This window comes from Amblyomma americanum, chromosome 1 (genome assembly GCF_052857255.1).
Source record: "Amblyomma americanum isolate KBUSLIRL-KWMA chromosome 1, ASM5285725v1, whole genome shotgun sequence".
NCBI lineage: Eukaryota > Metazoa > Arthropoda > Arachnida > Ixodida > Ixodidae > Amblyomma > Amblyomma americanum.
In genome coordinates, this window is record NC_135497.1 from 201001800 (window position 1) to 201014097 (window position 12298).

Sequence of the window (12298 nt, forward strand, 5' to 3'; positions counted from 1 at the left end):
GCCAACCCACCCCGTGATAGCGCGCACTACCGAGTGCACGCCGACCACGTCGAGTCGAGCTGTGTGGGAACAAGGAAACGATAACAGTGGCTGACGTAAAAAAAAAAAGGCATTTATTGCTGCAACAACAATAACGCCGGCTGGCAAGAAAACACACTAAGGAATCTAGGTCGCCTGACTCACCAGCAGGGTTACGAGCGAATCTTGGCCCACTCTTGGGCAGGGGAGAAACTCCGAGGCCGGGCGGAACGAGCTCGTGGGAAATGTTCACGCGAGGCCTCGCTCCGCTGGCGGAGCGCCGCGCCGAAATGTCCGCGCGCGACGAGTTCCCTAAGCGGAAGAGAAAACTAGAAAGGAGGACACCGCAGGGAAACAAACTACGTCCCCACAGTTCGAACGAATGGAAGTGCTTTAGCCTTTTTTTTTTGCATGAACTTCATCTCGCTTGAAACTGCTGCCCACAATTATTTAATAATAATAATAATAATAATAATAATAATAATTGGTTTTTGGGGAAAGAAAATCGCGCAGTATCTGTCTCATATTTCGTTGGACGCCTGAACCGCGCCGTAAGGGAAGGGATAAAGGAGGGAGTGAATAAAGAATGGAAGAAAGAGGTACCGTTATATTTTCCCTAAATTCAACGACAGATCACATCTATTCAAATTAAAAGCTGTTGGCTTCTTCGATTCGAAGGACGCTCAAAACAAGCAGTTGAGGTCAGAGATAATGTATGGAAAACTAATTACATTTATTTTAGTGGCATAGGGCTATACGAAGCACGGAAGGTTATATACAAAAGAACGAAAAGTTTGATGCAGGTGCGCTTGACTGGTGCAGTGGTTCAGTCCAGAATCGCAGGGATTGTTCGGCCTCGCTGCGTCTCTCCCTTGCAAAGCACCTGACAGGGATGGTCGAGAGGTGTACACCCTTATTCCTTCCACATTGGGATCTACACTGAGCATCGCCAAGGTGATGCTAAGCATGAGTGGCTGTATAATAATATGCAGCATTTGTCAAACATATACAGCCCACTAAGTTGGCTGCTGGGCCATACAGTGTGACTCGTCTTGCGTCGCCAGAATTCCAAATGTTTTGAAGGCGACAGCAACTCTTCCTCATCTCTCCACGTCGGTGCACGTTAAAGAACCCCAGGTGGTCGAAGTTTCCGGAGCCCTTCACTACGGCGTCCCTCATAGCCTGAGTCGCTTTGGGACGTTAAACCTCCAAAATCAAAACCAAGCTGGTGGATTCCACGGGTGCGAGAGAGCCCCAGCACACAGCTTAAAATTTAACTCTTTGGGCTGTTTATTTTGGACAAATAGTGCATATCGCCTGGGAGCATCCGAGTGCTGCTGTGCGCTCTGGCCTGTTGACAGATCCGCCATTATATTATTGGTCCGTCCTGGACGTTTAGGTCACTGGGCTTCTCGGAAGTCCCTCTTCATGCAGCGGCTGCCTGCCGCTGACTTGCCCATGGTGCAGTATAGCCACCTATAAATCGCAGTCACCCGGCAGTTTTGAGGGCCTGGTGCCAGTGATAAGCCCATCGAGTCGGATATTAATTAAGGTTTGAGGTGTTAGAAGTTGAAAACTTGGGCATATCAAACAAGTGTTGGTCGTCAAGGCTTCACCCTTTTGTATTTTACCAAGATCTGTTGCTCAGCTTAGCACCTCCCAGTTGAAGGTATAGGCTCGGACGTCGGGAAACAGGAATAATAATAATAATTGGTTTTTGGGGAAAGGAAATGGCGTAGTATCTGTCTCATATATCGTTGGACACCTGAACCACGCCGTAAGGGAAGGGATAAAGGAGGGAGTGAAAGTAGAAAGGAAGACAGGAGGCACGTACCGTCTTTGCCAAAAGCATAGTCAAAAGTAACCGAGCAGCTGCGTTGGCGACAGGAGCGGGTTCGGAGCCGAGCGGCGGCGTTGCGGTCTCCGGTGCTGACCGCTGCTCCACTGCTGCGAGTGTAAGCCGGCTGACGTAAGTTTGCGCCCCCGCTCAGTATGACAGAAGGCTTGAAATCGCTTGTTGCAACTGCTACTCGCTTACTTATCATCCAAAGAAGAAGAGCGATGGCGAAGGCCTGCGTCAGCCAGTTTACGCTCGTAGCTGGGGAGCAGCGCCCGGCTCCGGAGGCCGCAGCGCCGCCGCTCAGTCCCTGAGCCCCCTCCGGCCACCGACGTGGCTGCTCGGTTACTGTTGGCAGACTGTACGTATTCCCCAACTCGCTAAAATCGAATGGCGACATTTTAACTATGAAACATTAGAACCTCATTGTAATTACAGGCTTGTAATCTGTCATGATTAGCAGTTACGTAGATTTAACAGCTTTGTGCTTTACTTGTACACGAAATGTGCAATTCATAGCACCGTTTGCCGATTGGCAAACGTAGCGAATAGCTCGAGCTATTCGTTACGTATTCAGTAATTCAGTAATGCACATAACATTCTGCATTCTTCATGATCTTTCCGCACACTTCGCATGCGAACTACTCAGCATCAGCCTGACTACGCCAACTGCAGGGCAAAGACCCCTCCCATGTCTGTCCAATTAACCCTGTCCGTTGCCAGCTGCGGCTACCGTAGCCCCGCAAGCTTCTGAATTTCATCCGCACACCGAAATTTCCGCCGCCCCCAGCTACACTTCCTTCTCTTAAAAGCCACTTCGTTACCCGTAAGGACCAGCGGTTATCTTGCCTTCGCATTACATGCCTTCCCAAGCCCATTTTGTTCCTCTTGATTTCGACTAGGATGTCATAACCCGCGTTGGTTCCCTGACCAACTCTGCCTGCTTCCGGTCTCTTTGACGTTACACCTATCACGTTTCTTTCCATAGCTCGCTGCGTTGTCCTTAACTTAAGCTGAACTATTTTCGTTAACCTTCACGTTTCTGCCCTATAGGTGAGTATCGGTAAAGTACAGCTGCTGTATACATTTCTCTTGAGGGATATTGGTAAACTGCCATTCATGATCTCTGAGAACCTGCCATATGTGCTCCACCCCATTCTTTTTCTTGTTGTTTCCCTCTCATGATCCGGAATAGCGGCCACTGCCTGCCCTAAGTAGACGTATTCCCTTACCACCTCCAGCACCTCGCTACCAATTGTGAACTGTTGTTCCCTAGCAAGACTGTTGAACATTTCTTTGGTTTTCTGCATGCTAATTTTTAGACCAACCGTCCTGCTCTGCCTAACTCATTGATCATGCTTTGCAGTTCATGTGCTGAGTGACTCAGCAAGGCAGTGTCATCAGCGAATCTCAGATAACTTAGGTATTCTCCATCAACTTCTGTCCCCAACTGTTCCCAATTCAGGCCTCGGAAAACCTCCTGTAAACAGGCGGGGAATAGCATTGGCGAGATCGTGTCTCCCTGCCTGATACTTTCTTATTGGAATTTCACTGCCAACTTTATGGAGGACTATGGTAGCTGTTTAGTTGTTATAGATATTTTCCAGTTATTTTCACACAAGACTCTTCTACACGCTGATTCCGTAATGCCTGCATGACTGCTGAGGTTTGCAATGAGTCGAATGCTTTCTCGTAATCAACAAAGGCTATATATAGGGGTTGGTTATATTCTGCGCATTTCTCTATGACCTGATTGAAAGTGTGAATATGGTCTATTGTCGAGTATTCTTTACGAAACACTGCCTGATCATTTGGTTGATTGAAGTCTAAGGTTGTCCTGACTTTTAGCGATTACCTTAGTAAATACCTTGAAGGTAACGGACAGTAAGCTCATCGGTCTGTAATTTATCAAGTCCTTGACGACTCCTTTCTTATGAATTAAGGTAATGTTATCGTTGTTCAAAGCTTCTGGTACGCTCGAAGTCGTAAGACATTGCATATGCAGGATGACTAGATTTTCTATCACAGTCTCCCCTCCGTCCTTCAAGAGATCTGTTGTTACCTGATCCTCACCAGCTGCTTACCCTCTTTGAATTTCTCCTAAGGATTTCTTTACTTCCTCTTTCGGGATGTCCCATTGCTGTGTGCCGTTGTCTCTGTGATTAACATTCTGATTACATTGGCTACTGTATAGATTTGTGTAGAATTATGCTCCACTATATCCTTCGTCTTTTTATTTGCTTCCAGTATAAATGTCATGTCGTTTCCAGGCAGTACGTTTTATATCTTGACAGCGTTGATTTCATAAAGGCACTGTTAAACATTGACATGGATACCTTGTAAAGACAAAAGAAGCACCTCTGCTTGCCTGTGAAGTTGTTCAAGTATTCTATATAGTGGCGTTTTTCTCATTAACGTTTCACACACAAAAAAATGTTCAACTCGGTGCCTGTATTCTTCTACAAAGTGTCTTCTAGTGGGGTTTTAGTGCATGTTACCAGAACAAGCAGTAGTAATCAGGGTGTCGAAACAATTTTTTTCTGGTTCGAGTTGAGTTTCAGGTTCGGCTCCAGAGTGACGTCCGGTTCCGGCTAGAACCGGTTCAAATGGGTTCAGGAACAAAAACGTTCAAGCCAAAAGTTTTAGAACGAAGACGAGCTTCCTAATTAACCCTGTTGATGTTGCATTTTATTTATTACGTGACGCCGGTATGCAAACTAAAATAGAAAAACTTTACGTCAAAACTAGATGTGTTCAAAATGTTCCGACTTTACCCGCTGGAATTTGGTGTTCGCGGCAGAGTGTACGAATTTACTTGGAAAGCCGCAATTTCAAATATAAAATTATGGTTGGCCTACTATATTGTGAGTGATATTGTGACTCAGTGGCACGTATTTTTTGCCGTTAATTCTGCGTGTTAAGCTTGCATACTGTGTGTACGCGCTTGAAGGACACCTAAGACCTGCTGTGTACCTGGCTGCCGTTCCAGCTACAGATGAACGCAGGGAAAGGCGCTCTCCTTGCCTAGTGACACCAACGGCGCGAAAAGTGAAAGCGAGCCACTTCGCGGCAGTGAAAGGGAGGTTTTACGTTCTACTTCCTGTCTGTAAAAAACACTTCGATACAAGTGACTTCGGCAACATGCAAAACGTTGCCAAGAGCCGTAAGCTGACCACGAGGTAGTGGATGTTGTGCCGATGTGGCGTATGAGCCTCTCCGACACAGCTGCTCTTGCAGTTGGTGTTGCAATCGAATTAATGGTTGTGCACAATCCTGCGCATGAAAGGAAGCCTGGAGGGGAAGAATGGGCAGGAACAAATTTTGTAGAATGCTCGCCTGCTTTTCATCAGACAGGCCAAGCGTTGCTTCACGTGACCCATACGAGCAGCACACAGTACCGCGTCCAATGTCAGCAAGAATAAGGTCCATGAACCTAATAATAAAGCAACAGCAGCTGACAACGTTGAGCTGTTGATAAAAACACACCAAGCAGCATATTACTGGCTCTTTAAAATTGATATTTTTAGATGACGTAACAATTCAGAAGCAGGAAATTACCTTCAAGGATGGGGTTCAGCACTACTATCGTCACATTATGACCTCTCAGCAAGGAAAAGCTGGGGGAAAAATCCTTTTTACTCGCATGTGTTCGATAATATGCCCCTTTGCATGGAAAATAAGTCTGAGGCATTGGTATTTGACAGGTATGCGAATTCGGTTCGTAGCTGCGGGCACCTGTGTAAGGAAAAATTAATTGCCCGCGGAAATACCTTAATTATAGGCTACCCGCATGGCTAAACTAAGCTGCGCAAGCAATAGCATAAAAGATGGGGCGCTTCAGCTCAGTTGCAAGTGTTTTTAAGCGTCCATAAACTGCTGCGCGTGTGCCATTGCCCACGCAAGACACAGAGTGTGGTTGCAAAGGATTCAGTTACTCGAGACAGTTCGTACACCAATCAAGCCGATTCTGTCCCACATATGGTCCCGCATAGCGACTGTAGCTATGAGGGGCGCCTTAGTGTAGGGATCTGGAACTGTTTCGGCCACCTGGGGTTCTTTAATGTGCACTGACATCGCACAGTACACGAAGCGACCGCCGCGGCAAGGATCGAACTCGCGTCTGTCGGGTCAGCAGCCGAGCACCATAACCACTGAGCCACCGCGGCGGCTGCCGCACATATCCTTTCAAAAATGCTCGTGTATAGAGATGAAATGCGTGACATGCGAGTTAATGAGTGGCGACGGCTGCACTTCCGTGCCGCATAGTTTATGCCAGACGTTTGCATGCCGGTTGAGTGCGTGGTTCTTCACGGCAACGCCAGGCTGCAACAAAATTTTCGCTCGCAGCCTTTTTGTATTTTGGCACAACGCTTCCCCCGAAAGCATTCTGCAAAGGGCAAAGAGAAATTTTTAAGTAAATGTTATAAAACACACCGTTTTCCAATGACAAATTCCTGGATTCGAATTGCTGAAATAGGACCCTGCTCATAAAGGACCCACCTCTCTCCCAACGCCTCCCTTCAAATGCCACCCATAAATTGGTCCCTGCCGCTGACGCACCAAGATAACCGCGAATGTATGATAATCAGGTGGTGAAATCTTGACAATGTGCTAGAGAGAGCCTTAGGAAAGTTATTTTCATGCCGGCACTATATATATCACCCCACAGAAGTGCGTCTGTTTATAGCCCCCTAAATTTTTCTCTGGGTTTGCATTTTGCCGCTAGGTGCTACGAAATGTTTGCTCCACGCAAAAGACTGGCACTTAATCTCGTTAGAAGAACGTCACAAACACATCCAGCTGCGGCGTGCTCCGTACTGTGCCAGTACCGGCGCGGTTCCCGTGCCTTTAGATGGCCAGTGGCGCCCGTAGCGGTTGCTTCTGTCCCCGTCTCATACTTGTAGCGAAGCTCTATGACCAGTAAACGTTTCGAAGGAGTCTGCCTGCAATTTTTGTTTCACATATAGGTGATACAGAGGACAGAAAGCTTGTCTTATAACTCCTGAGCTGCGTGCTCTGGACGTCCTCCGTTGCGCGCACTCGATGTTTTGCGAAACGGACTCTGCGAACGTGCGCAGCTACAGAGTACCCTTTTCTTGCCTTGCTGGTTGCAGCAGCTTTGGCAGCTGCGGTCGCAGTCCGGAGCATGCTGGGGTTGTCTTGAGGTGTTTTGTCCTCTGTGCATGACACAAAGCAAGGGAAGCTATTCTCACGCGGTGCTTTTTGAGTGAGAGCAGTTCTAACAGTTTTATCATTGTTTTCTGCCGACATGTGAGAGGGAATCCGTCTGGTGCAAAAAGTTATAGGATTACTGAATGCGGCATTAGGAAGCGCGAAATTTGTTTTGTACACGTCACATTTCATTTTTTTTCTATCTTGTGGACTGGGTGCCATCTTTACACACTAGCACAACTCTCGGTGATTGTGCGCGGTAAGACCTCGCATTTTGCGTAAAACAAGAAAAGTATGTCGCGCTGTCGCGCTGCACCAAAAGTGTGGCCGCGTCTGAAAGCGGTTCCGAACGGCTCCTCTGAATCGTTCAGATTCGGGCTCAGTTAAGTTGGCGAAAAATATACAGGTTCGGTTCGGTACCATTGATCTCCACTAGGTGGCTGGATGCCACATTCCCGCTTTCCGAAGCGGGCGCTAGTGAAGCCACCTTATAAGTTGGACGGCATGTCCCAGAAGCCCGGTGTCTTCTCTGTATTTCAATGCAAAAAAGTCGCATCTTTCGCTCTTTCGTTCTCAGTTTTTTTGCGTCGTTCTCGTGCACTGTCTGCTGTTATATGAAAGGAATAAGTAAGCTGGACGCGAGAAATGCGAGCGTTGTTTAGCATGGCAAAGGGGTACGTATACGTATACATAATACACTACGTTCTTATCTGGTTCTTGTGTTGCGGGCCTAAAGTAGCACTAGTGGAATGACTATGAGGCTAAGATCATCTTAAAACTGAATTTTTGCGTAGGAAAAAAAAGGCGAACGATGGCGGAAATCCTCACACTGAACTCGAAGAGCCGCTCTTTATACAGCTGCTGCAGTTTCAATTTCGAGTTGAAGGCGGCCGATGTCTCGTCTCATCGATGGCCGGGGTGATGTTTATCGCTTTAGGGCGTCCTTTACCTTGCAGACGTGCTTTTAACTTAACTCCATAGCACAGCCGCGTTTGACGGGTGCACAGCGCGAGAGAAACGAATGACGAGAACGACGAAAGCTGCAGTGCGTGCGTGCGTGCGGCTTTTTCGATGTGCACAGCGCGAGAGAAATTGCTGACGAGGAAGAGGAACGGGGGCCAAGCCAGAGCTCTTAGACAAACGCTCTCTTGTCTTGTCTCTTGGCGCTTCTATGCTTGGCCATACCAGTGGGAATGTTTGCTCTGCCGTTCAAAATTATTTTCTAGTAACAAAACGTCTACCATCATAAGCTTTCGTATTTGGGTAATTCCTTTTCGCAATTCTTGCATTTTTTTCTTTTCCTTCCTTTTTTCTTGTACTCAATCCCTTGCCTAAATTTAAGCTTGTTAGGCCCCCTATCCACCTGCAACCACCTCTGTCACGGAAACTGAGTTGCCAAATTTTTAGGTCATTCTATGCTTGCCGCATGCAATCTGCCACGCAAAGAGTCGCCGCCTGGTTATGCCCAATCCCCCTTGTGGGTAGGTGCGATTTTGTGAGGCAAAGAACAACAACAAACGCTGCTCGAAGTCAGCTGCACCAAGCATCACGAATAAAAGCGCATTCAGGCATAATTTGGTACAGTACGAAGCAGTAATTGATACAATCCGTTGCAAAAGCAGCACCATACCTTTTGGAGGCGCTGATGGGGACCACAAAACCTCACACCTTGGCACCTCACCAGACAGCAGCCGTGCCCTCGCTCCGTTTCGATCGAAACATAAATAGGTAAAGTGGTCACTACAAAATCGGCTGCCTGGTGAAGGATTTCCACCTATTCTTTAATATATTTATTCCACATCGATGGTATAACATTGGTTTAGAGCGCGGGAACGTGCATCACAGTAAAGAGCAGAGTTTGCGCCGCAAACGGAACGGTACGACACAGCCGTACGCACTGTGTGTAGCGACGTCCTGTCTTCTGCTAGTGTCGTCCCATGGCAATGCAAAGGACCCCTATTTTTGAAACGTCTTTCTCGAAGAGTTTGCTGGTCTCCTCATGCAGTTGACGGCTCAACGGGTAGGCATTGTTGCGGAAAAAGATGAGAACGGCAAAAAGACGAAATGTCAAGGGGAAAACGAAAGCTGAAACTGAAAAACAGTGCTGAAGTCCGATTTCGTGCACTGCCAAAGCAAAGGCTGAAGACTTCTGGGTTGAGGCCGCTTACTTTCGGTGGCTTCGCTTTCGGGCGCCCGATGCGCCCTATGGATGCGCCATCCAGCCCTCTAATGGGGATCAGTGTTTGGTCCCGGTTCCGAGCAAAAATACGGGTTCGTTTCTGGCTTCGGATTCAGTTCCGGTTCCGGTTCAACACCCTGGTCAAATAAAAAAATAAAGGGATGCAGGCTTCAGCATGCCGATCTATTTATTGAAACTACAACGCAGTTGTTAGTGCATAAAGTGCCATAGTAAAAAGCTGTTACAGAAGAAAGGTAAGTTAACTGGCCATGTGACCACAATAAGAACGTGAGCAAGGACGGAGGAATGTGTTAGGCGTCTTTGTGAAAAATTAAAACGTTCGGCTATATGTTGCGTTGCACAAGCGACCTTTTGCCTGTCTCTCTAATGTTTTCTTGGCTGGTAGGCTCGTGCGCTGTTTCCTTGGTCTGGTGCAGTCAGGTAAGTGTCGTCAAAAGCTGGCAGTGGAAGGCTTGTGGCAGGAGGGATGTTCGTCACAGCTCGAAGTCTGCGCAATATTCGTTCACGCGCAGTTCCAAAAAGAAGTGTCCATCTCCTTCCTGGAACTGGAGCTTGTGGGTGTGCAGCTGTCTGTCCGCAGTGTCGGAGGCGAGGGCTTGGACAGGTGCGGCCGCCGATGGTTGGTCGGCCGTGGTCAGCGTGCCCTCGGCGTACACCACTGCGCTGGACCCGTCGCCGTCGCTCGGGGCACCGCTGACGCGAGTTGTTAAGCAAGGTTTCGACAGGCGCGGTTTGTCTTGAAGCTGTGGCCAAGGGCAGCGTGCCCTCCGCGGATACCACGGCGCGGGCTCCGTTGGCGTAGGCTGGGCCACCGCCGACGACAGTCGTTGAGCTGGATGCTGCGACGGCTACGGTGGCGGTATTTGAGCGCTCCCGGAGCGCTGACGGGACTTTTGATGGGAGCCGCTGCGAAGGGTAGCGCTGACTCGTTCGCCTGGGACCATCCGCCTGGTTCTTGGCGGACTCCCATCGCCGCTGCTTTGGAGCTGTTGCGTCGCCGTCGCAGAAGTTGTTCTTATCCTCATACTATGGCACATGCCCACATAGGGGGATTGGCCAAGAATTGGGGGGCACAGAGAGTTTTTCAGGTAAATATTTCCTGGTCGAAAATAAAATGAATGGTACGGAAGGAAGAAGTAAACAAAAAGGAACAACGAAATGAAACGGGAAATGCATAACGCACGCAGGAGATCGAGACTTATGTTTATAGCCGAGTAGTTAAATAATAATGATAATTGTAATAATAAAAATACTACTGAAAAAATTACAAAAATAAACAAGGTAGCCGACTTGATTCCATTAAAAAATTTTGGACTGAGGTAAAAACAGACATGTGGCTGTCCCCAAGTATGGTGGCTCCAAACAAAAATATGACTGGGCTGCTCAAACAAAGGCCAAGCTGTTGTAGTGGTTTCTCTAAAAGCCGTCTTCTCATCATGATGTACCGGCGACAAAACAACAAAAAGTGGTCTATGGTTTCGTGCTCACCACAGAATACGCAGGCGGGATTAAGCGCCAACCCATACCTGTGCAAATAAAAATTTAAGGGTGGGATCCGGCAGCGGAGCCTTGATAGAGATACCTCAAGCTGTCGTGAATGGCATGATTGCGTGCTCCAAGAATACTTCAGGTGCAGGTAATCATCAGATCTTAAAAGAGATCCAGTTGTCATTCTTAACAAATTCTGCCTCCGAAACCTCGCTGCTGTAATGTACGCTGTAGCCGGAACGATAGGTAGCACGGGGCCATTGAGGGACGCTTTTGCCAAGCAGTCCGCAACTTCATTGCCTGTCACACCGTTATGACCTGGCACCCATATCATGTGAACAAGGCTCAAATGCGGGAGTAATGAATGTAAGGTGTTTAGGATTGGCGAATCTACAGCCGAAGCAAGGGACGAACACAAAGAAAGAGTCTGTGATGAGAGCCACTGAAGAGAAAGCTGGCTCTATAGTTTGCGAAGAGCAAGCACCACCGCCAGAAACTCCGCTTGGAAAATTGGGGTGTAGTCGTGAAGCCGCACAGAAAAAGACCAATCTAGAAGTGGGAAATATATTCCCGCCCCTGCCTTTTCATCACATTGGGAGGCGTCAGTAGCTATCGTTAAGCTAATAGGTAGGCTTTGTAAATGGTCATCTAATAATCCATTTAAAATGCGGGGTGGTAAATGCTTAGCGTTTTTCGGGAAAATGTCATCACAGACAATTTCTACAGAGTACCCACTGTTTTTTGTCGGAAGGATGTTATACAAAAGAACATTTAAAGGTTCAAGCAAATTTTGTACCATAACTAACTGCGGGCTATGAAATCTAGGCCAGTGGACTCCAAAAAAGGAAGTCGGCTGGCAACAAAAAACAGACAAGGAGCGGTGTAAATCTGATTCATATATCCTTAGGTACGTCTGAACAGTTAGGAATTGAAATCTAGGTGATAAACGAGGAATATGGGCTTCAAGATAAAGCACGTTATTGGCCACAAATTTAGGGAGACCAAGGCACAACCGAAGCGTCCTGCTCCAAAAGAACGAGCGGGCGAATTTTGTAAGCAGCCGTACCAGAAAACAACAGAGATCCATATTCTAAAATTGGTCGGACATACAAAACATAAATCAGCAAAAGTGCATCTCTCCGCATTCAAGACCGGAGATTACTTAATCTACGCAACATGCCCACAGAGCGAGCCCCCTTTCGCTGCGACATGGTCAATGTGAGAGCACCATGTGAATTAAGCTGTCATCATAATGACACCAAGATATTTTAATGACTGAACTTGAGGAATATTCTGCCGCTGGTAACTGAGAGACAGATGAACGGGATCTTTCATTTGAAAAACAAGTACAGCGCAATTGTTTACATTTAAGGTGAGGCGTAAGTCACATAACCAACTTTCAAGCAAATTCAGGTACGATTCCAGGCGTACATAGAGAGATTGAATGTCAGCTGCAGCAGTGAAAAATGCAATGTCGTCCGCATAGACGTGCGTGTGAATGTTTTGATGGCTGGGAATAGAGCTCATTAGAATATTAAAGAGCACAGTTGACAAGACTGCCCCTTGTGGAACACCTCTGGATT